At 47.7% G+C, this 25,885-nt stretch overlaps 1 long non-coding RNA gene across 1 annotated transcript in view; it reads right to left on the bottom strand.

Moving 5' to 3' along the window:
* Positions 1-25,559, bottom strand: part of LOC138504811 (uncharacterized) — a 168,656-nt gene extending 143,097 nt beyond the window's left edge. The window contains exons 1-2 of the long non-coding RNA XR_011279990.1: positions 25,494-25,559; positions 25,296-25,385 (exon numbers count right to left, since the gene is read on the bottom strand). This is a non-coding gene — a long non-coding RNA (uncharacterized lncRNA). The remainder of the gene's footprint in view (positions 1-25,295; positions 25,386-25,493) is intronic.
* Positions 25,560-25,885: the final 326 nt, after the last annotated feature.

The raw sequence follows: 25,885 nt of genomic DNA, 5'->3' as shown, positions 1-25,885 counted from the left end.
TCACCTTCCCGCTCCTATGCTGCATCTTCTACCTGCATCTTCTCTCCGGGCTGCATTACTCGCTCTCCTTCCCAAACCTGTGCCCCAGTCACATGCCACATCCCTGTGCATCTCCCACAGTGGCACTTCCTTGCACCTCTTGCTCCTTGCATGGCAGCCCGCCTCGGCTCACATATCCATAGGAGCACAGCGTGAAATGGGAAGCCGGGGGAAGAGCAAAAGTCTTTTGGTGGCTCAAGGGCCAATCCAAAGACAGACAGAGGATTATATTATCCCCAATATGCGCTGAAAGCCTGAGCACCCACAGAATGGTATGGTAATAATAGCCATTAGCACCCCGGCGAGGGGAGCCAGACAATCAGATGGCTAGCAACGCGGGCTGGAACCGCGGTACACACCCGCATTTCCAAGCGGCATGATGGCTGGCTCCCCGCCGTCATCTTCCCCCACATGCCCTTTCTCGTGTCCCATTTTTAAAACATTTTTTATCCCCCCTACTTACCTTATTTCGGCAGTGGCTAACTCCACGTGCCCTTCCTCGTGGAGCCCTTCTTCAGGTTCTGCATAGCTAACTCCACGTGCCCTTCCTCGTGGAGCCCTTCTTCAGATTCCGCATATCTAACGCCACGTGCCCTTCCTCATGGAGGCCTTCTGATGGTTCCGCATATCTAACACCACGTGCCCTTCCTCGTGGAGGCCTTCTGCAGGTTCTGCATATCTAACACCACGTGCCCTTCCTCGTGGAGGCCTTCTGCAGGTTCTGCATATCTAACGCCACATGCCCTTCCTCGTGGAGGCCTTCTGCAGGTTCTACATATCTAACACCACGTGCCCTTCCTCGTGGAGGCCTTCTGCAGGTTCCGCATATCTAACACCACGTGCCCTTCCTCGTGGAGGCCTTCTGCAGGTTCTGCATATCTAACACCACGTGCCCTTCCTCGTGGAGGCCTTCTGCAGGTTCCGCATATCTAACACCACGTGCCCTTCCTCGTGGAGGCCTTCTGCAGGTTCCGCATATCTAATGCCACAAGCCCTTCCTCGTGGAGGCCTTCTGCAGGTTCCGCATATCTAACACCACGTGCCCTTCCTCGTGGAGGCCTTCTGCAGGTTCCGCATATCTAACACCACGTGCCCTTCCTCGTGGAGGCCTTCTGCAGGTTCCGCATATCTAACGCCACAAGCTCTTCCTCGTGGATGCCTTCTGCAGGTTCTGCATATCTAACACCACAAGCCCTTCCTCGTGGAGGCCTTCTGCAGGTTCTGCATATCTAAAGCCATGTGCCCTTCTCTCTTCAGGGCACAAGAAGGGTAGATCCTAGTTTAAAGGGTCAAATCTTGTTTTGAAGTCAATAAAAGCCTGAAAAAGAGGAGGTTTTCATCAGGACATATTTGGCCATAACCATATAAACATGAAAAGTTGATCAAACGTGCCCGGCCCCAATCCTGCTTTGGCTGCTCCCACATCCAATCCTGTATCCTCTCCAATGGTAACTTCCCAACGATTTTCACAGTACTGTCGAGTAGTGAGGTGGGGCAGTAGTTTTTATGGCTACCGCACAGCCTAGTTTAGTAGCTCGGGATGATTTCTGATAGCCCCAGTGATGATGGAAAGTTACCAGTCTCCAAGCCTGCGTTCATGACTGTCAGAAACACAGGGTTCCTTGACCGCTCTTCTGCTTTGAAAAACATCAGCTAGAGGGTTGTCGGGCCTTGGTGCTTTATTCCCATTTTGCTAAGTGCTTGTTGCCCCTCATTCCGCAAATACAGGGCCACCTGTTCACCTGTCTTCCACTGCCTACTGCCACCATCCCGGATATCAGCCCCCACCATCCCTACACTCATCACACAGGAAATGCATCCTACTTGCATTGTAGCGAACCCTTGGAGACATTCCCCAGAGGTCCATGTCCAGCTCTTCTGGGATGAGCTGATGTCCGCAGGCCTATGAGTACATAGGAGCTGTGCTTATGCTTTCTTCTGTGCCAAATCCTCTTTTTGCTCAACAAGCTACTTTTGCCCTAATTCTGCAAGAGGGGCCTCTGAAGCATGAACAGCCTTCCATAGCGACCAGCCAATCCACATTCACTTCCAGAATATTCTTCATCAATCCAAGAAACCATTTATGGAGTTCTCGCCCATGGACCCACTTGCTGGCCACAAAAGGGTGTCGTTTCTTTATCGTTGACCTCCATGAGGGACCTGAAGCTTGGGCATGGATCAGCTTAATTGCTATCTAGAAGTACTTCCAGGGTCATTGCAGTGACCGTCACGCTGAAGGAAGCCCATCTAACCCTTCCCAAAGAGCATGAGAAGGGTTACTGGAGCTGGCGGGAGGTGCTAACGGGAACCATCAGAAGATTGTGGTCCCCATGGCATCGTATCCTGCTTCCATATCAAGCACATAAGCCCAGAACTCCGTCCCCATAACAGCAACACTGCAAGCCAGGCTGGCTCTCTTTGCTGACCTGTAGGCCAGGAGGATTGGGGTGTCAGAGGGTGTCCGCCCAGTCACTGCTCTCGGACAGTACAGAGACTCTGTCAGGTTAAAGCTTCTCAGCGGAAGTAGAAGAATTCATCATTGCACAAGGCGCAACCCCAATGGGGAAGAAGTGAGGCATTATCAGCATCGCACAGTAGGAAAATTGTCACCAGAAGAAGTGCGTTTGCGACTCCACGTAGCGCAACTAATTACGCAACGTGGTGAGATGCAGGGAAGTTTGCTGCTGCATCAATGTCATAGCGCTCTGATGCCTCTTAGAGTTAACTCATGGTCCCACTTACTTTTCTAGAGTTATACTGAATGTGCAAATACAGGGCGTACATTGGGATGGAGACTTGGGATGGAACATAACCATACTGTGAACATTGCTACATTTCATCACCATAGAGATAAAGATTACCTGGTTCCCCTGATAGAAGAAGCCCCCCCCCACCATATGTCCATCCCATATTAAAAAACTACAAGAGACTTCACAAATGAAAAGACATCCCTGCAAGATAGACTTCACTCTAGAAGCCAAGGGGGACAGAAGTAAGCGGAGGACATACCCATCCCAGGGAGGCACCGTAGGTGTGATTCTGAGGCACACGCGCAGGGTTCTCGGGTTCAATATTACTTATGCATTTGGTGTTGCATAGAGTGTGGCATGGCCAGTGTGGGAGTAGAAGAGGAGGTTGTGGTCACGTATATTCTACACAAAAGGGTTCCATGTGTTAAAATCGCTGCAAAAATTGAGTGGTTACAAAATATTGCGGTTTGCCGCCGCAATCCATGTAAAGGATGCGGGGGACACCCCCGCAACCCCCAGACCCATTGTACAATTTAAGGGGAGCGGGGGACACCCCTGCAACCCCCGCTCCCCTTAAATGGTATAACGGCGTTCACCTTTATCGGGTCAAACCACGCCATTTTTGTCGTGATTTTTTGTATAGACGACATTTCTGCTGCGATTTTATCACTGCATACCCACAAGAGGAGCAATGGCGAGGTTAAAGGGCATTAGTAACTGTATAGTACAGTGATACATTACAGCAGAGTGCAACACATCATTGTGACATCCCACAGCAGACTGGGTAAGAGTTGAACGGCAGTCTGGCCAGTTGGAGTCACGTGGATAGACCAGGCAGCAATGCACATTTCAAGGAAGGGAGAAGTTTGAGACTCCTGTTAGCTCGGTGTGGTGGTGAAACAAGGGCATGTGGTTTATGGTGTAGAAACATGTGCCAATGTCTTTGGGCGAGGTGGCAGGCTACTTCATCGACTGCTTCAGCACATTTCCCGGGGCTTGAGTAGGGCCGTTTCATTGCTGTGCCCTTACCAGAGTCCACACTTTATAGCGCGAATTATGCTGTGGTTGCCCAGGTGCTATTGGTATAAAGGGGCACCACTTTTCTCAGAGAGCTTCGATGTAATAGGAAGGCAGGTGAGAGCCAGCAGTAAGTGGAGTAACTTTTCTGAAAATTTTGGGGGCTGGGGGGACATGACATCTAAATTAAAGGGGCCTCTGCCAAATGAGCGGGACAAATGATGTGTCACAAGAGTTGAGGTTCGGGGGACAAACATCCTTGTCCCCCAAACATCTTTGTCCCCCATGCCAGCAGTTGTTGATACTCACATCTACTGGTTTCCTGAGCAGGGGAGTAGTGATGGCTTGGTTTCAGGAGAATAGGAGTATTTAATTTTTAAAGAAACTATTTACATGGGAAGATCCCAGGTACCTCCATTGTGTACAAAGAGCACTCTAGGACCCAGGAAAGGAGGACCTGCTCACTACCTTATAGAACACAAGAGCCGCCCAGGGCTCATTAGCACAACCCACAATGCCTGGGGCCAGGAGAAGCAAACTACTGCTACCATACTACAGACAACACAAGGCCTAAGACCCAAGGACCAAGGAAGTACAGCTTGGCTACATCCCACACTGATGCACTCATTAACAGAGCCTGTAGCAAATGGTACTGATAGATCCTATACACAATCATCGGCCCACGCCAAACAAAATAGAGAGCCCAAGGGTCCAGAAAATGAGAACTCGGGTACCAACCCTGCTGCGGCAAACACTGCCCTGGGACAATCAAGACAACCCTAATGCCCGACGCTGGAAGTCCCCAGACATCACTACCGTCCCACTGAAATCAGAAGGTCGAGACCAGAAATCCTACTCTGTCACTCGGCACAATGTCCCTCTGTATTCCACTTTTCACACTGTTGCGTTTTGCAGATGCGATTCCCTAATCGTAGGACCCCTCAGTGCCACACATGCAGATCTGTTACCTGAGACCCCCCAGGTTTCCTCAAGGTGCATGTATATTGTTTTTCCTGTGCACTTCTCCTTACACAGCTGGCTGTGAAGTATACATGTGTTGCTATCAACCTATGGGTGTGAATGGCCTGTTTTTATTCCCCTCAAGAGATTTGTACTGCTTGCACATCCAATCTCCCAAAGTGGGAAAAAAAAGTGAAAAAAAGATGGCCACCACCATAGGAAAAAGGAAGTAAGTCCCTTTGCATTTCTATGGCGGAGGCTGGCAGCGAACCAGAGTTCAAAGCTCTGGTCCCGCAGGCAAGTGTGGGGGGAGGGAGGTGGTGGGGGAGAGATTTTGTTTGGCTTGGCGGGTGGAGAGGCAATAGGGAGAGGCTGTTTCTTCCATACATTAAAAAGAAATGGCGCCACCCGGGGAAGGGTCTCGGGTGACTGGAACAACGGCCAGTGACTGTATATTCTCGCCCGCTGTTCCAGCCACCCGATTGGCCCATGGCCCTTCCCCGGGGCAATTACTCAATCTCTCTTAAGCCTTCAACTCAGTGGATCATTCAGTACTCATTGACATACTACACAACCGCTTGGGGATCCATGATACCATCTCCCCGTGGTTCACCTCACACCTAGAAGACTGCCATTAGTTGTTCCAGGTGGATACCTCCAGATCACCCCCCTTCTGTCACCAGTGAAGGCCCACAACAATCAATCCTCTCGCTCTTGATCCTTAACATTTACATAAAGCCCCTGGGACACCTCCTTTCCGGCCTCAACATACACATCCACCAATATGCAAGCTATACTCTACTTGAAAATCTCTTCCGTAAAAGACACCCACAATCTCAATACCTGCCTCATCCGAATACAGACCTGCATAACCAGCACATACCCTAACTGAGCCCCACCAAAAGGGAATTCTTCCTCCTCTCCAATGACACTGAACAAACCCACCTCCAGGCCTGGCTGTATGCCATCAACCTAGAGGGCTTCAGCTCACCGTCAACAACATTCAAAAGGCACAAAGCAAAGAAAGCCCATACAGCTTGTTATTGACTATCTCTTATCAACCAAGCTCTTCCTTCGAGATAGTAACTTCCGATCCATGGTACAGGCATTTGTCCTTTTTCACCTAGATGGCGGAAAAGACCTGCTGACTGCCCTAACCACTTTCACCCTGCCAGCAATGAGTAGCACCCTTCACGCTGCAGCCCTCCTCATCAAAGTCTGCTGCAAATATGGCCAACTAAAATCCACACTGGCTCATCTATTTAGATTGGTTGCCCCTACAAGCACACATCCCCTCCAAGACCAGCTGAATCATTTACAAAGCCATTGCCTTATATGATCACTCTTACCTAGCATACAAAGTCACCATCTCTGGAGTCCATCGCTCTACAGGATACAGGACCTGGCCAGATTAGAGGTGCAAAAATACAAAAAAGAAAAAACAGAAAACAGGCATTCTCGATCTTTGCCCCCACGCTGTGGAACCTCATACCCATCAACATTTGACTCACCCTAATGTTATTCAGAAAGGAGTTCAAGTCCCACCTCTTTAAGGAGAACCTTCTTCATGCACCATAGATGTCCCTGCTTCCCGGCCGAACCCACCTCACCCCTCATTTCTGCTCCTGTTGCTTAGCTGAAATATAACAAAACCCTATTGTAACTTGTACCTCACCAACTGTATTCCAATCAACCCACTGATGTACAGCACTTTGCTGCTTCTCAAAGCTGGGTCCATACTCAATATATACCCAAAAGAATCTAAATAAATGAGGCCAACAGTTACAAACATGGCCAGGAGTAAGAGCCAGTGAGCTTACAGGAAGGGCCCTCCACTTTCCCCCACAATAGGACCTTGTCTGACATCTGGCACCATTGCAGGCAGGGGTGCCTGCACTCTACATGAATGACCTCAAGCCCGAACACCTCTGGTACCATCACTTTGGTACCCTCACTCAGTCAATGGTGGCTGCATTGAGTTACCCTCCACTGAGACCGCCTGCATGTTGTATTGCAAAGGAGTACATCACACCCCAGGCGATTGCCATCTTATTGGGATTTTTGCACATCTACTGAACCATTATGGAGGAAATTCCAGTTGATTCCAGTTTCATTGTGGAAATGTTTTTGTTTTTTTTCTTTCTTGGGTGGTCACATATAGTTTGTTATCCCATAAACCCACGTGTCGGAACTGGATCCAGTCGAAACCATTTGTTATCGCCTGAAAATAAATGTCAGCTAAGCACTACCTTAACATCAAAATACAACACTATATCCTGTTGTGCTACCTGTGCTCCCCAACAAAACCCCATGATAGGTTCACCGTAACACCTCGTAGGCTCCTCCAACAAAGCCCTATGCTAAGTCCCTGAACGCAATGATGCCTGAAAAAAGGAGAGAACAGGAGGGTTAACCAAGGCCAGGTATATTAAACAAGTTCTGAATGTCTGTTGGGCTTTAGAGCCTTTTTAACACAACCACCCAGGGCAGTCCTGCCTGGGCAGCTGTCGGCTAAGGACCCCAAGGCAAAGGGCAGCTTCCAAAGAAGAAGCTCCAGTCTGTGTTTGCCCATGTTCACCTGGGAAGCTAGCTGTCAACCTGCAGCGACTGATAAGGTAAGTGTGGGCTGGTCAGGGATTACAGCAATTACTGTATTCCCGTAAAGTCCTATCAGTCATTTTACCTTATACAGCACAGCACACTCATGTTAGCTGACTAGCAAGTAGTTTTCCAATCACTGCTATGTCCATTTTTAGGTTGTTCTCCATTTATTGCTGTGCCTCAAATTTAGGCGTTTTCTATGTTTTGCTTAGTCTCAAATGTAGGTGTTTTCTATTTATGTCTGAGTCTCAAATGTAGGTGCTTTTCTACCACTGCTCAGGTATCTGAAACGTAGGTGTTTCTACCTGGGTGTAGGCCATCCATATTAGTGAGCCATATCTTTCACTTAGCCCAGCTGTGTTAGTGAGCAGTATCTCACATTTGGCCCATTTGTGTTGGTGGGCCAATCTTTCACTTAGCTTATTTGTGTAAGGGAGCAATATCTCGCACAGATGGAATGCGGGGCACAGGGAACACATCAGCCCTGGATGAACCTGTGGGGGTGGTAATTGCTGCACACCAGAATGTACGACAGGGGAAGGGATATGGGCCACATTAAGTCTGAACAGTGGGGGTAGAAAAGGGTACTGCCACTAACCAACTCTACTAAAAACTCACCCTTCTGCATACACCTCTCAAACTCTGAACTAAAGACAACCATGCCTCTACAGCACACCAAACTGCATGCACTTCACTACACCGCAACAATTAAACAAACCACACATAGTCTCGCCCAACAGCACCTGGTGGCAACCAACCAAAAAACACACCTACACGCAGTGATCGGTGTCAATGGAACTGAAGCTGCCAACGGCACACCACAGCTCTTTTGCTCTTTTCTTCTAGCTCACTCCTACTAACTTATACCTCCCCCTGGCCGCTTGCTTTACAGATCCGTCAGAACGCCAAGAAACCACTCAGGTGGCAACAGGGCACGGTATAAGAACCTTTAACATAATATTCACACCAACATCAACTGCCTACCTTCTGAAAAATAAAGTGAAACATTTCTGAATCCTCTGTTCACAGAACTGCAGTGACTAAGTATTCAAGTTATTTACTCATCCATTCATCAACTAATTTCCCACATTGGGAGCTATCCTTAGTGCCAACCTCGGGGAGCTTTTGCCAATGACGATGAAGAGCCAGGTGCGCTGTTACAGCGACGCCTGCTGACATGGGCTGAACGTGCCGCTGAAGTAAAATGGTCCCCGAGAGAAGAACTGTGCTTATAGCGACATCTGCTGGTCGGCTGAAGTGACACATAATTTGAAAAACGAGCGTTGGGTCCTTCATTACAACAAATAAATACAAGGCAGGAGCAGGTGCTGTTTTCAAAGACCTTAAAAAGAAGGTCACAAACTTTCCCGAACTAAAAGATTAACTGAAAATGCAAATTCTCTTGTGTGAAATCGGAGAGAGCATAGACAAAGCGACAGGCTAACCAGCAGAAACGCTGAGCGGACAGTGGGACTTTAGTCAACTATTAGGACAAAATACAAATTAGACACGTACCCACTCCACACGAATCATGTTCACCTAAAAATGTGATAGAAATACATATGTTCTGCTTTCCTTGTTTGGTTAAGTCATGTCAATTAAAGCATTACTGTTGGAATCGTTCTGGCTTTCACCAAAGGCACCTGTTAGGCTGGGCTCCAAGTGTGACGGGAGTAATGAGGGTGGAAGTAAGACAACTTAGGGGGCGGGAGAGGCAAGTAACGTTCTTACAGCGCCGCCGAATGGCCAGGGCTAGCAGTGTGCTACTGCTGCCCCCATAGCCCCTCCACCGCCCCACACCGAGCTGCACAGCCCGGGCCAGTGGGAGGGCAGTACCGTGCGCAGCTGCCCTGTGCTGCGGCCGCGGTAGCGTACTTCTGTAAACGTCCGCAGGCCCAGAAGCGAAGGACGTGCTTCCTTTTTTTGTGTGTGTTGTTTTTGTGGCCTGTTCTCTACAGAAGTGACTCACTCTACCGAGGCGCCGACCGCACGCAGCTGCCACATGGCAGCACCGTCACCCACCGCCCACAAACCACTTCCCCCCAATTTACTGTCAGGGGGTGAACTCCGGGCTGCCAGGCCAGGAGTGTTCTTGTGTGTTTTTTGGCAGCCTGCCTCCCCATGAGTGACTCCTCTGTGGTGGCTGCATGTGAGAGCTGTGCTCGGCGAGCGCCAGACACCGCTGCGGCGCTGCCAAGATGGTTTTGGAAAGAAATGCGGTTTCTATTCAGCGATACTATTACGGTGAATGATCAGCGGTGGCTATTTGTGTGTAGCCAACTTCACAGGCCTGGCAGCAGAGTGTACCTGGAGGCAGGCACAGGAAGGCCTCAAATATACACAGCCAAGGGAGCAAGGAGTGCAGGAGACCAGGGACACGCTGGGCCAGTTCTAGCAGTGAAGGTTGGGGAACACAGGGCTCCAGGTGGACGAGGCCAGACTGGTCAGGTGCTAGACCTCAAAGGCACGCTGGGCTCGTGATACAGCATTTCAACCTTTTCAAATGGAATGAGCCCTGCCCCTAGGGGGAGCACCTAGCCCTGATGGGAAACCTCAAACACCTTTCTTAATAGGTTATTTAGGATTTCCACTCACCTGCTACTCACCTTTCTTTGTTAAATCCCCCATGACAGAACCTGGAGCTCATTTTGCTCCAGTTCGTAGTTTGACGGCGGAGACCTGGTACGTTTGCATTCAAGCGTAGCCAGTTCCCCGCCACTGAATTTTGGTAATTTGCACAGCGGGGTGCAAATGTGCAGGGCAAAAGGCGGCATACGTACTGCGCTGTGCACAGTGAGTAAACACTGCCTAACATGCTTGCATGCTAGGGGGCAGCATTTCATTGTAATTATAAATGCTGCTTGCCAACGGATTCCTATGGAATCCGCCAACTTCATGCTGGTGCGAAAGGCTGGTGGACCGCATAGGGATCTCCAGCATTTGTTCCGGCATGAAAATCCATGCCAGCGTAAATTCTGCAGCTTTTGTATGGTGGAGCAGAAGGAAAGTGGTAGAAACACAAAGGATTGAAAATGGGGCGAGAAGTTAATGGAATGCGCTGAAGCCTTGGGTAAGTCTTTAACGCCTTCCATTTATGCCTTCCATTAACCTTATTTGTTTATTTTGCAATTTATATAGCGCACCCAACCCGAAGGCATCTCGGAGGTTATGCCCCCAACGATCACGAGCTCCCCTGAGTTCCCAAGGATTTTATCCTAGAATCATCGGTGCACCGGCCGAGGCTGCTCCCACCCACACATTTCCTCAGGAAATATTCCAAACCTTCATAGAATGTCATAATGTAAATGCGGTGGCATTGTGAAGGAAGGTGACAGCAGAAGACGGATATCTCAAACATGTGTTAAAAGATCACAGCCATATCATGCCCTGTGCTGCACTTTTGGAAAGGGCAAGGGCCATGCTTTGAGAGTAATACAGCTCATTGTGTGGCTAGTGTTATCTAAACCCATAAGGAAGGAAAGTAATAGCCTGGAGTACCATGTTGTACAGTTTCTTTTGAAAAGTACACTATTTCTGATAATCAGTGTTTCATACACCAACCCACCTCTACCCCAAATGTATGGCATGGAGAGACATGATGTGGTATGGCAGGTTTATTTGAAAGAGTGCGCTTTTATCCGTCAAAGAGGCATCTTTGCGCTAGATGGAACTCGACAGACAATAAATTGCAATATATAAAATAAACACCAGAAACTACAGAGAACAAGAAGTGTCTGTGGCGGCAGTAAAGAAATAAATCCAACATGGATGCAGCAGGTGGGTTAAGTCGAATGACCAGTAGTCCCCAGTCACAGTACGCTTGGGCGCCAGGGACCCTCTTCAGGGAAAAAGCCCCCAATGGAGCCAAGAGCAGAAATACCAAAGGGAAAAGAAAGGGTGGGGTGGTCACTGCACCCCATTCCCATTCATAAGGGTCCCCCGAGTCAATATAAGAGACAAGCTCAGCCAGTACAGCTAGCCCTAGAATCAGAGGTGGCGCTAGAGAATATGGGGTGCTGTATCCTAGGTCTTTTGGTTGTAGCCCTGGATAGAAGCTCAGGGGCTAGAATCAAAAGGCTAGCAAGCACCGAGTCCCGACAGTCCCGACATTAGCCTAGCCCCAGATCTTTTCCAGACCTAGCAACACCCCTGCCTGGCCTAGAATAGGTGCCACCCTTAGCCCTGCCATGGCGTCCTCAACCTCAGCTGCTAGAGTGTATGGGGGAAGGGGAGAGGCTCCCAGGGTATCAGATGCCTCAGCTCAGCAGCTGCCAAAGTGTTACTGCCCCCTTGTCAAGCCCCCCCCCCCAATGTAGCCACTAGGCCTGGCCTGCACCCAGGCCAGTGGCCACTCAACACCCATAGCGGATGGGCCACTGGCCACACTGTCCAGGGCATCGCTGACGGCATGCACCATGGTCTAGTCTCTAGTCCCAACAGGCACTGTATCCACGTCTGGGCAAACCCATGACACTTGGGGTGACTACGGTAAAACAAAAGAGCGGATGGCTGGAAGGTGTTTCCCCTTTCCGTAAGAGCATGGTAGATTGGAAAACGATGGTCCAGATGGTTACCCAGAGCAATTTCCAGAGGTTTAAGATGAATTCTAAATCCTGCAGCCATCACTGCTTTTGTTTTGCTGTAGTCACCCCAAGTGGACGCTATGCCCAGACGTGAGCCCTGAGCCTGCTGGGCCTAGGGATCCAAGCTACACCTCACTGGCGAGCAGGGGTGTTGCTAGCTCTTGAAAAGATCCAGGGCTATGCTAATGTCGGGACTGTCGGGACTTGGGGCTAGCTAGCCTTTTGGTTGAACCAGAAGACCAGGGGCTATAGCCCCCTAAGCTCACCCCCCCCCCCACAACCCCTCAGCTGGTGAGGCCCAATGAGGCCAAAACACGGTTGGGGTTTCTTGTGGTCTCGTGAAGAAGGGATGTGACTAAGCAGTTCGGGCTGCACTGGCCCTTTTGGGGTGGGACCAAGCCTGATTTGCATATGGTTTATCCCCATTCTGTAATGGCTTGGTAGGCTGGAAAATGATGGTCCGGTAGGTTGTCCAGAGCAATATCCAGTGGTGTAAGAGTCATTTATACGTCCCAGCCATCATCTATTTTGTTTTTACCAAGCTCACAAGCTGCCCACTGCACACCTGCAGCTCCGCCCCCTATGCACGGTGAGAAACAACATGTGGAAAAACACACACCAACAAAAGATGTCCACACATACAATTGCTGGCAGCATGTACACGCGCAACAACTGATGGCTGAGCAAGCACACAAATAATGAATGGCAAAACAAAACCGACAGATGGCAGCATACACAAGAGATGGCAGCACACAAACAACAAAACATGGCAATACACACACACACATACACCAACCACTGGATGGCAAAACACACACAGCAGTGGGTGGCAGCACACCCATCACCAATGGATTGCAGCACACACACACACACACACATCACTGGATGGAAGCACTCACACACAATGGATGGCACTACACACACACAGCAGACATACACACAGGACACGTGCAGAATTATTTTCTACGCTATGCAGACAATTAATGGGAGTGCCAATGTATCTTTCGATTGTAAACCCATCCTATTGGTTGATTGTGAGGAATTCGACCATTTGCATGGGGGGCGTGCACTAGCCTGAGCTTTTTTTGAAATGTTTAAATAAATGGAATGATGGTAGACTGACCTCAAGAAAATGTGTGGGGCTAATCCACACACATTTTCCTGTGTGCACACCACAACAAAAGCATAGACTTGTGAACTCTGGCATGGAAACAGCCTACAGGCACAGTCTGCCTTGTCATATTTAGTTGGAATGTGACAACAGAGGAGGGCATCGTGTCATCCCAAGGGAGGACTAGTCATCCCCCTGCCCTATGCAGCCTGATTAACTGATAAAGGCTCCATGGAACCGCCCTACTCTTTTGTTAGACCCTGCAGCTGGTGGCAGCGATTAGCATACCAACAGAAGGTATGTCAAACAGGCCCCACGGGGGCCTGGTTGCAGAGGGTAACAAAGGAGAAAGGAAACCCAACAACTTTTTATATGTAACTGTGTCAACCTGAAACCAGCTCCCGCCCTCAGTATCAATAAGTGCACTGACATGTTTGGGCCTTTTTTGCATTAGGCCACCCCTGCTAGGGGTGCCCCATTTATAAGATAACAGAATGTGGTATGCAGAAGCCAGAGAGTCTTATTTCTCAGCATCTTCAAGGGAGACCTGCCACTTTAATAGGGAATCACAGGGAGATCCACTAACAAGAGAGACTCTTTAATCACAGCAGAGAGGCAGATGGGTGGGTCTAAGTAGCACACAGGAGTGATCCCAGAGCTCTTTCTGTTGAGAGGTGGTTTCTGCCATCTTGGTTCTGGGACAGACCTTGTTCCTGTTTCACCCCTTTACTTTTTCCTGTTGCAAAGCACTCTGGTTATAACTTCACACATTAAAAGAATTGTTGGTAGGACCCCAGGATTGGTTCATTAAGGTGTGCATAGCCTACACCAATCACTGTGGCTCACTTGGCTTTAAAAGAGGGCTGGAGCCCCTCTTTAGGAAGATCATCTGAAGACTTCACAAGAAGTAACCAAGAAGAACTCAACCTTGGACCCTGGCTGAAGGTATAGTCTGCCTTATATCTTCTGCCAGTGAAGGAAGGTCAGGATATCCAAAGAGGGAAGCAGGATCCCGCCCCTAAACTTCTCCCAGGGAACAGAGGGAGAAAAGAATTCAGAGGACCCTCCAGGTGCTACAGAACCACCAGTACCCAGCCAGCACACAGCGTGGCCTTCTAGGCTCTGCAGCAAGCTTCCATGATGGATATCTGCAGGCTGTCCGGCGTGGCAGCTCAGGGCCAAGAATCGTTCTCTCTGTGCTGGTTGGCGGATCTGGAATGCTGGTCGAGGCGGCTCAGACAGCTCTTATGACTGCGGCGTGACAACAGTCAGCAGTGCAGCCCGATGCGGTTCGAGGACTCAACTGTCTCGAAAATGTCCTTAAAAGATGGACGCTAGATGATGCTTGTGTGGCACTCCTCCTAGCTTCTTCGCAGGGCTTGTATCGTCCTTTGAAGGCGGACAGCCCAAAGCTCAGAATAGTGTTCGCAGGCAACAGCCTTGTCCTTAGTTCAGATAATCTCCGGCACTTCCCACCTAGGAAAGCTTGCTGGCAGAACCTAGCATGGCACGCTGTGTGCTGGCTGGGTACCAGTTCTGGATCTGCTGGGCGCGTCCTCTGAGTTGGGTATCTCCCTCTGTTCCCTGGGAGCTGTTTAGGGGAGGGATCTTGCTTCCCTCTTGGAACTCCTGGCCTTCCTTCACTGGCAGAAGATGGAAAGTAGACTGTACCTTCAGCCCGGGTCCAATTTGTTCTTCTTACTCCTTTCAAAGTCGTCGGATGATCTGCTAAGTGAGGGGTTCAGCCGTCTTTTAAAGCCAAATGGGCCCCAGTGATTGGTGCAGGCTAAGACTACCTTAATGAACTAATCCTGGGTCCCCACCAACAATCTTCTGTTATGCATGAGGTCAGGACGAGAGTGCTCTCCATCAGGACAGACAAGAGGTGACAACATACACTTAAGTCCTACCCATCTTCCTGTCTGTTGTATATCAAAGTGTCTCTCTGTTTAACTGAGTCCTCTGTGACCCTCGACTAAAGCACAGGCTTCCCTTGAAGTATGTGGCGAGCGCAGACATCTTGTCTCCACCAAATCACATAATTCTCCCCTCTCAAAGGGGTCTGCTCTGCAGGGACACCTGCTGTAACTGCTGGACCCAAACAGGCCATTCACTGCCTTTCATACAGAGAGGTGTGAACTAGCTTCAAGTTGAAACATAGCATACCAAAGGGTCGTTAACCCCACCTTTCCTGTTGTCTGTCCGGCAACCAAGCTCCTTCAGGCTTGCTTCAATTATCTCGCTAATATGCACTGCCACGAGCCGGATTAGACAAAGGCAAAGCAGATCCATGGAGCCTTTCATATTTAAATTAGGCTTCTCATGGCTGGAGGAAGGTGTAACTTTCCCCTTCTTGGAATGCTTTGATGTACCCATGGCTGTCACATTCCCACTGAATATGGCAGGGGAAGAAAGCGCCTGTAGGGTGTGTCTTCCCGGAGTACACTTGACTATGTGTTTTGTACAGGAAGCAGATGAAATGGGTGCAGAATGGCCGCACACATTTCTCTGAGGCCGATCTCCCATCATTAATTTTCATTATTTAGAAATCAAAAAAGCACAGGCGAGCACACTCTCCATGTGTGTATGGTCAAATTCCTCACAAACCCGAAGGACGGAAAACGCTGGGTTGCAACGCAACGAAGCGGTGCTATGCTGGATGCTTAATACGGCAATCCGCCATCTTTATAATGACTAGAACGTTGATGGAAGTTGCGGTCCATATGTGTCGGCACTGTTGGGTGGAGCCATTTCCACCTTCTCCACAGAGATCCACGCTGAGCCATGACACTGAATCTCTATTCGAACTCTGTCACAGAAGCCTGCAAAGCACCCTGAAGCCAACTCAACCCTATCAAGCACACAGAACACCTACAGCAACTGGCACATTGTGGTTCCGTCCCCCTGGTGCTTGCTAGAAGCACCCTAGAGACATAGTGAGATCCATTGCTCCCTTTGTGCTGAAGCCAAGAAACCTTAAACTGTTGTGCTTATTAACCATACGGACTACCCTCCTGTGAGTATTCAGAGTGCATCCCTTTTCCTTCTTTGAAAAAGTGTGTCGTCTGCATTGCTTTATAGGGTGGGTTATATTTCATGGTTTTGTTAGACTGCCTGTTTTGATTAATGAAGTAGATATTTTTAATGCAAGCATGACTGGACACTGCTTTTATCATTGGGTAATAATTGTATTTTCACTGTGTTGCAATGAACCAACGATCCACAACCTTTAGGAAATAAGCCTGCCGTTCTGTCACATTACCAAAATATGAAAAGGAGGTTTATCATTTGCTTGTGTTTCCAATCTGTTTGGATCCCTTCTGTTGTGTTAGGGGTGTGAGGCTGATTGATGGTTTAGAAACGGATATTCACTCCTGGACCACGGGTATCCCAGGAGTTGATTCCATCACATTGATGTTTGTATGTTCCCCTCCTTATTCAGGGTTAGCCCTCTGAATACCTCTTTTTCCTTCTCCTGCCTTGTGCCTCCAATTCTGTGTGGTACCGCAGAGCCATCCCCTTTATAGATCTCAGTCTGGAAGGGCAGATCTAACCAGCCTGATATTACAGAATGTGTACAATCGTGTGGGCATGCTCTTGTCGGCACAAAAAAATCCATGCCTGATCCCTCCATCAAAGTAAAAAATTGCCATGTATTTTGTAACTCTCACAAACTGGCACACTGGCATACTACTCCTTCATCCCAGCGGCAAGCTAGCCACACGACTTGGCTTTTCAAAACCGAAGAAAGCCCTGAATTTGGCACTATAACTAAGGGTTTGCTGCTCCAGGTAGGCTTGTGGTTTCTGCATCATGAACGCAATTACCACCCTCTTTCTCTAGGGAGAGCCACAGTCTTTCCACAAATGCAAGTGATCCTTCAGACTTGACGACCACTTCCCACATGAAACATTTCTGCACTAAGATTTGAGTACAATGTAGACCACAACCATAGACTTTATCTTCACATTTTCAGGTATTACAACACTGAACAATTTTCTGGTTCCTTATCCTCTACTCTTCTTTTCTTGACACTACTTGTAAGGTATGGGGCTGTCTTGATCTTTTGTGTCCCAGGCAATTAACACTAAACGCAAGAAACGTAAGTGGGGAATGCAGTGGAACGCATACAGGTAAACCAGCTTTGGGAAGCTGGGCTGAGGCCAATATACCTTGTCCGCTTCAGCGCAAGTGCTTCGGGGACAAGCCATGTCTTAGCTGGTCCATACTGAAACCCAGTGACACGGTGCATGACTTTCGGTCCTGCTTTATGTCCACGGGTAAGATTGTTTTGCACCCCTGTATCACGGTCACAAATACCCGCTTTCATACACTTTCCTTGTAACATTTTCGTTCATCCACTTATATTTATTACCCGTTAGGTCTCCACTGCGTTAGGGCCAGTCCCCGGCCCTGTGCACTGTCATTATCTCTGCCTGCATTGTCAAGTATAAACGCTTTACTATATACAACTCCTTACAGCCTGCGATTTTCCTCGTTGCAACATGGGTCACCCTCATGAGATGAACATTTTTGCTATTGGCCGAGAAGGCCAACCGTATGGCGATTATTAATAAATATTTAAAGCTGGAAGTCAATGCTCCATCTGGATAGCCACCTGAGCAGGCCCTGCCTCTTACAGCAGAGCAATCTACTTTATGCCCAATATCTAAGGAGCGTAGTATGGACGCTCCTGCGTGTACTGATAACAGCGGTCAAGGCCCTGAACTGCCTCTCGGAATCTGCCCGCCTGTGGCTTCACGGAAGACTTGAGACAGGTCATACCCATGTGCAGTGGACCCTCTGGACTATGATGGCCAAACAGCCATGCCTATGAACCCTGGCCCTAACAAACTGGAAAATACTGACAGTACCAGGATTAATGATCCAGCCCCGCTTTCTGAGACTTCAACTCAACGGAACTACCGTGAAGCCTAGTAACCGAAATCACGGAAGACGCCCCCAGACAACAAAGAGCTTAACAAATGGAACCCGGTGGATCCCCCTGCTTACCCCCAAGCAGGAGTCCTTAAAGTAGCTCTGCTCAACACTAGATCCCTTAACAAGCAAGTCCTAGATATTAACGACAATATTACAAAAATGGACCTATACATGCTGTGTCTAACTGAAGCCTGGATTACTGACGCCAGTGGCCCAGTGATATCCTTGGCCACTCCCGAAGGATACCTGTCAAAACCGGGTTCAAGGACATGGGAGAGGTGTGGCAATCATTGCAAAAACTAATCTTAAACTCTTCCAGACCCCCATTCAATGTCAGGACTGTAACATCCTTAATTTAAAACTGACACCTACCCCTTGTTGTTTGTTTGTTTGTTTTATGTTCTTTTATAGCGCACTGAACCCTGAGGCAGCTAGGCACATAACTTGTGGAATTAGTTACATAAATGGTATAAATACAAGTTACAGGAGTGAAACTATATAATATACAGGTATTACAGAAATATTGCAAATTGGTTGCAGTTTGGAAGTAGAGGAAGTTACAAGACAATGCAATAGTGATACAAAAAAAGATATTCACAATAATATACAGATATTTACATGCAGATAGCAGTCAGAGCCAAAGGTAGATACATTAGATGCAAACAAAGGGGGGTCTGGGAATCTCTCTACCAGCACGAACACAGCCCAATGACCTGTTCTTGGGTGAATAACCCCTGGGAGAGACTCTACCAAGTCTTTAGCTCACTGTCCCTTTCACAGAGAAGAAATTTCCCCACATATCAGCCTTTGTCCTGCCCAGGAGCAGTCCAGCGCCAAAATGCTAGGCAATTCTCCTCTGAACAAGAGTACCATCAGTAACCCCATACACGTGTTTCAGCCTTGTTGGGCATCATCAGTGAGGTGAAACTGGTGCCTCTCTAAGAACAGTGAGCAAGGGGTCCACGTCTGGATCGCCCTGTTAACCTAGGGTGAAACCCAAAGTTAATTTATGCAAACAAAGGGGGGTCTGGGAATCTCTCTACCAGCACGAACACAGCCCAATGACCTGTTCTTGGGTGAATAACCCCTGGGAGAGACTCTACCAAGTCTTTAGCTCACTGTCCCTTTCACAGAGAAGACATTTCCCCACATATCAGCCTTTGTCCTGCCCAGGAGCAGTCCAGCGCCGAAATGCTAGGCAATTCTCCTCTGAACAAGAGTACCATCAGTAACCCCATACACGTGTTTCAGCCTTGTTGGGCATCATCAGTGAGGTGAAACTGGTGCCTCTCTAAGAACAGTGAGCAAGGGGCAGGACAAAGGCTGATATGCAGGGAAATTTCTTCTCTGTGAAAAGGACAGTGAGCTAAAGACTTGGTAGAGTCTCTCCCAGGGGTTATTCACCCAAGAACAGGTCATTGGGCTGTGTTCGTGCTGGTAGAGAGATTCCCAGACCCCCCTTTGTTTGCATACATTAACTTTGGGTTTCACCCTAAGTTAACAGGGCAATCCAGACGTGGACCCCTTGCTCACTGTTCCTAGAGAGGCAACAGTTTCACCTCACTGATGATGCCCAACAAGGCTGAAACACGTTTATGGGGTTACTGATGGTACTCTTGTTCAGAGGAGAATTGCCTAGCATTTCGGCGCTGGACTGCCCCTGGGCAGGACAAAGGCTGATATGCGGGGAAATTTCTTCTCTGTGAAAAGGACAGTGAGCTAAAGACTTGGTAGAGTCTCTCCCAGGGGTTATTCACCCAAGAACAGGTCATTGGGCTGTGTTCGTGCTGGTAGAGAGATTCCCAGACCCCCCTTTGTTTGCATACATTAACTTTGGGTTCACCCTAAGTTAACAGGGCAATCCAGACGTGGACCCCTTGCTCACTGTTCCTAGAGAGGCAACAGTTTCACCTCACTGATGATGCCCAACAAGGCTGAAACACGTGTATGGGGTTACTGATGGTACTCTTGTTCAGAGGAGAATTGCCTAGCATTTCGGCGCTGGACTGCCCCTGGGCAGGACAAAGGCTGATATGCGGGGAAATTTCTTCTCTGTGAAAAGGACAGTGAGCTAAAGACTTGGTAGAGTCTCTCCCAGGGGTTATTCACCCAAGAACAGGTCATTGGGCTGTGTTCGTGCTGGTAGAGAGATTCCCAGACCCCCCTTTGTTTGCATACATTAACTTTGGGTTTCACCCTAAGTTAACAGGGCAATCCAGACGTGGACCCCTTGCTCACTGTTCCTAGAGAGGCAACAGTTTCACCTCACTGATGATGCCCAACAAGGCTGAAACACGTGTATGGGGTTACTGATGGTACTCTTGTTCAGAGGAGAATTGCCTAGCATTTCGGCGCTGGACTGCCCCTGGGCAGGACAAAGGCTGATATGCGGGGAAATTTCTTCTCTGTGAAAAGGACAGTGAGCTAAAGACTTGGTAGAGTCTCTCCCAGGGGTTATTCACCCAAGAACAGGTCATTGGGCTGTGTTCGTGCTGGTAGAGAGATTCCCAGACCCCCCTTTGTTTGCATACATTAACTTTGGGTTTCACCCTAAGTTAACAGGGCAATCCAGACGTGGACCCCTTGCTCACTGGTCCTAGAGAGGCAACAGTTTCACCTCACTGATGATGCCCAACAAGGCTGAAACACGTGTATGGGGTTACTGATGGTACTCTTGTTCAGAGGAGAATTGCCTAGCATTTCGGCGCTGGACTGCCCCTGGGCAGGACAAAGGCTGATATGCGGGGAAATTTCTTCTCTGTGAAAAGGACAGTGAGCTAAAGACTTGGTAGAGTCTCTCCCAGGGGTTATTCACCCAAGAACAGGTCATTGGGCTGTGTTCGTGCTGGTAGAGAGATTCCCAGACCCCCCTTTGTTTGCATACATTAACTTTAGGTTTCACCCTAAGTTAACAGGGCAATCCAGACGTGGACCCCTTGCTCACTGTTCCTAGAGAGGCAACAGTTTCACCTCACTGATGATGCCCAACAAGGCTGAAACACGTGTATGGGGTTACTGATGGTACTCTTGTTCAGAGGAGAATTGCCTAGCATTTCGGCGCTGGACTGCCCCTGGGCAGGACAAAGGCTGGTATGCGGGGAAATTTCTTCTCTGTGAAAAGGACAGTGAGCTAAAGACTTGGTAGAGTCTCTCCCAGGGGTTATTCACCCAAGAACAGGTCATTGGGCTGTGTTCGTGCTGGTAGAGAGATTCCCAGACCCCCCTTTGTTTGCATAGATACATTAGATTACGAGGTTTGTAGTGAGGACGAGAATGTAGAGAAGAGCCAGGATTTGACTTTGCCCCGAAAGGCTAGAAAGGAGTGTTCATTTCTGAGCGCTGGTGGCAGGGAGTTCCAAGTTCCAAGATTTGGCAGCAAGAGCTGGGAAGCTAGTTTCTCCTGATTTTTGGAATCTGTATTTGGGAATGCTAAGACAGTGTGAGTTGGCTCTGGTGGGCCTGGATGTGGTTTTGGTGCTGAATTTATCGGCCAGGTATTTGGGGGCGGTGTTATTGAGACATTTGTGGATGATCATGAGAGTTCTGAAAGTGATTCTGGGCCTCATTACGACCCTGGCGGTAGGGGGTTAACGGCGCCGGTAGAGCTGCCGGTGCTGTTAACCCCCTACCGCCTCATTACGAGATCTGTTTCGCGGGACCCGCTAAGGACGCCTGGTAAAACATTTCCGATAAAGAGGCCATTGCACTTGAAGTGGCCCTAAATAACATTGATCATTATATGTTCAACAGCGATCCTACAACAGCTAAAGGGAATATACTTGACTCGGTAGTTTCAAGAAACTTAAACATACACATTAACAACACCATACCCTGCATATGGTAAGACCACTATGCAATAGACTCTCAAATCTAATTGCAAGATCCACCTACGAAAGTCAAGAACCCCCTTAAAAAGTTACTACTTACAACTTTAACAAAATACAGATTACTGGTTTTCAGGAATGTATGGATTAAGTCATGTCCACTATGTGCGATCTTGACTCTGCAGATATCCTAGTTAACGCCACCCTGGTTCACATGTTGGATAAACTGGCCCCACCTAGGAACACATCAGTCAGGGACAACGCAGGACAACAAAAATGGTTTTCTCAGGACCTTAGCTGCTTGACAAAAGAAAAGAATATACTAGATGGCTAAAATATCCAACAGATATAAATAAAACTAGTTGGAAAGCTTTGGCAAAATCCTACAAAGCTGTCATCACAGAAACCAAAAGGAATGTATTCAACAAACAGGTTGACGAGGCCAACAACAGCTCAAAAAGATGGTTTGAAATCCTTAAGAGCATAGACAAACCTCAATCAAAATCAGTCTCCTTCTTCCGAACCCGACTGCGCCAAAGTACACTGGCTTCTGAAGTTAAAGTAGCCAAAGCCCAGGCAAAGATCAAAAGTGATCTAACAAAAAACAAGCACGGCAAACCCCCAACATCTAAACCATCTATAACTAAAACCCAAACGAAATTCAAATATTCACCCATCACCATCTTAGATATGGTGAAAATCCTGGCCACAATGCATCCCCCTCCTCTTGTCCAGAAAACATAAGTCCTCCAAAACCTATTCTGGACAGCAAAGAAGTCTTTGCCCCATTCCTTTTGTTAACTCCTCCTTTCCTTTCAAAAATAGCCATGTCACCATATCTATCAAAATGGTCACGGTCACTCCCCTGGTAAAAAAGCCAGGGCTGGACCCGGAAGACACAAATATTTGAGGCCTGTTACCAATTGTAACTAACTGCTGAAAGCTTTAGATAAAGAAGCCACATCCCAACCATTTGTGGAAGCGACTGACATCCTACACTCCAGACAATCAGGGTTTAGGTCATTCCACAGCACAGAAACAGCTTTTATCGATCTCCAGACCCATATGTTGGAAACTGTGGACAAAGGAAAAACTGGACTATTGGTCCTGTTTGACCTGTCCGCAGCATTCGATCTCATCGACCATGAGCACTTCCTCCACAAACTGAGAGAAAAGGAGCTTTGTGCTCAGGAAACAATTGATTGGATTAAGTGCTCCCTGTCCCATCGTGTCTCCAGAATCTGCTGGGGAGACGCCTCCTCTGCTCCAGCTCCCATTAAATGTGGCGTGCCCCAGGGGGCCTGCATGTCACCCATACTCTTCGATCTATAGAACGGCCCCTCTGTAGTGTGTTGGTGGAGATGGTGGTCTTTTTCACCAACTATGCAGGTCCTGGAGATCACTGGGGATTATGACCTTGATGCAACCAACCTGGAACATACTTATACCATGACTGAAACCTGGATGACCCACAATTGGATGTGTCTACATGGAAGTAAAACAGCTCCTGATATTTGGGCCATTACAGGGCAGGGCCAAACTGAAGCCTTATTACAAGTCTTTTTCAACCCACTACTGTTGTTTCCCGATACTGTGTGGGGTCAAAACGCCAGGCATTTACAAGTGACGAAGCTCATGTTAGCCAAATCTCCAAGAACTGTACATACTATCTCCGGCTACTGAAAGACATCGCCCTTTTCTCTCCAAGACCAACTGCACGTCCATAACACGGGCCATTATACTATCAAGGCTCGACTACTGCTACACCCTCCTGGTTGGGGCAAACAAGAAATGCCTGCACAAACTTCAAGTCACTCAGAACGATGGTGTGTGCATCATCAAAGGGAAATCAAGGCGAAAACACATCTCCATCAGTCCCCCAAACTCTTCATTGGATCCCCGTTTATGCCCGCGTACAATTCAAGGCCGCTGTACTGGTTCACAGATGCCTTCCAGAAGTGCCCCAGCATATCTTAATACCTCGGTGTCCTCCTATGAGCCCTCAAGAACTCTCCGCTCATCAAATTTGGCTCAGGTTAGTTGTCCGAGCTACAAACGGGCCAACGGTCTAGGAAGATCTTTTCCTGCAATTTCAGCAAAGATTTGGAATACACTCCCGTTAGACATGAGACGAAAAAAACACAAGAAGGTTCAGCCGATCCTTAAAAACCTTACTTTTTAAGTAACAACATTTCTATACAGATTCTTCTAATGTAGCCCCCACTTTGTCCTCTCTCTCTTTGTTTGTTCATTTGTGCTGGTGTCTGCGGTCCGTGGGTTTCGGTGCAATACAAAAAAATACATTCATAATAAATAAATATCAGGAAGGATGCTGAAATGGTAGAGTGTTCACATCTAATTTAACTATATCCCTTCTTCCTCGTAAGGCGTGTCTCATTCTCATAATTCTGAGTTCATCTGAATAAAGGTTATTGTTCTACAATTCACAGAGATGCAATGAAATTGAGCCCATTTTAGAAAATGTCTGCAATTTCATCTATCACAAGGAGATATTATAATAAGATATAATATCAATTAGTCAATTAGAAAATAGTCTTGGGCTCTGCATATATTTGTGTGTTTTGGCCATGGGTAAGAAGAGAGACACAAGGAACTGGAGCGGGCACTGCTTTTTTTCTGCTTGTTTTAAGCGCAGGTATGTGAATACTGCTGTATTTTGGGGTGCAGCCCACTAAATCATGCTACCATGCGTCAGCAGGATACGAGTGAACTATGTGAAGGAAGACCTAGGCTAACTTGCCTGCGGTGTAGGCCGCACACCCTTAGATCCCAATTGGATTTCAAAAAAAGTTTAATATTTTGTTGGTTCACATTAACGACTCATTAATTCTTTGAACTTGGTAGTTTATTTAAAGTAATTGTAAGCAATCACTTTTCTGATGGGCAACATAACCCAAAATGGCCAATGCATTTCGGACTCAACAGTCCTTCATCGGGGCCTATCTAATCAAACAAATTGTGGCCAAACATTAGATATCGGTAACAATTAAACCAGTTATGTAAAAGACAACATAAACAAATGCAAAAAAACAAAAAACAAAAAAACATTCCATATTACATCACATAAAATGGAAAATCAACAGGGTCCCACATACACAGAAACATAAACACGACAAAAAATGATAAAAGAAAAAGAGTCAACAAGTTAATAGATACCAATATTACAATTTAACATCACATTTCTCAGCCTCTTATTAATATACTTTCTCTGTACCCAGCTTCCCGTTCTGTTGTTAATGTTTTACTGCACCTTATGTGTATACGGTCATACTGGCCAGTGATATCATTGCTGTGGTGCCTGATGTTAATAGTATTCCAATCAAGCGGGTAGGGTGTGAGTTTACAAATCAATTGCTAATAACTCGCTCAAACCCCGTGCTTTATCCCACGGTGACCACGTTAAACATGCATGCAGAATGCTGTTGAGTCAATGTCAAAAATGGCTGACCTTAGCCAGTAAATCGCTGGCGTGTTCAAACTTAAAGGTTTGTTTTTCAATGTGCGGCTCCACCGCTTTGCATTAAATTCACAAGTTGACCTGTGTTGAAGAATAACATTCATTAAAGCGTGCTGCTAGCCCGCTTTACTGCCGTGCACTTAACATCTATAATACCGTCTGCACGATAATCTGTCATCAAACCCCTACCTTCTGTGGAATGTTTCAGCACAGGATACGTGTCTCGCTGAGTCACGATTCAGTGCCAGACCGCTTTGCTAAGTAAACGATCAGTTCTGTTCAGAGTGAGGCTGCGGTTACCACGGCAATGCCTCCTACAAGATGGTGGCTTGTCCATGTGTATGCCGCCATCTTGCTTGGGGCTGATTTGAAATGTAAACATATATATCGAGGCTGATTGCTCGCAAACTCATGTAGCTTTGGATGACATAACATAAACTAAATGAAAGGCAAACATGAATGATGCATACTCTAATAATACCATTATCTTACCTTGTATAGTTCAAGTAATGTCCTTACCCGAAAATGTAACCACAAATAAAACCACAAATAAAATAAAATAAATTGCAAAAAAAGGGATA

Source organism: Ambystoma mexicanum, chromosome 11 (assembly GCF_040938575.1).
Source record: "Ambystoma mexicanum isolate Mex_15411 chromosome 11, UKY_AmexF1_1, whole genome shotgun sequence".
NCBI lineage: Eukaryota > Metazoa > Chordata > Amphibia > Caudata > Ambystomatidae > Ambystoma > Ambystoma mexicanum.
Note: the sequence above shows the minus strand (reverse complement) of the source record. Positions and strands in the feature narration are given on the sequence as shown.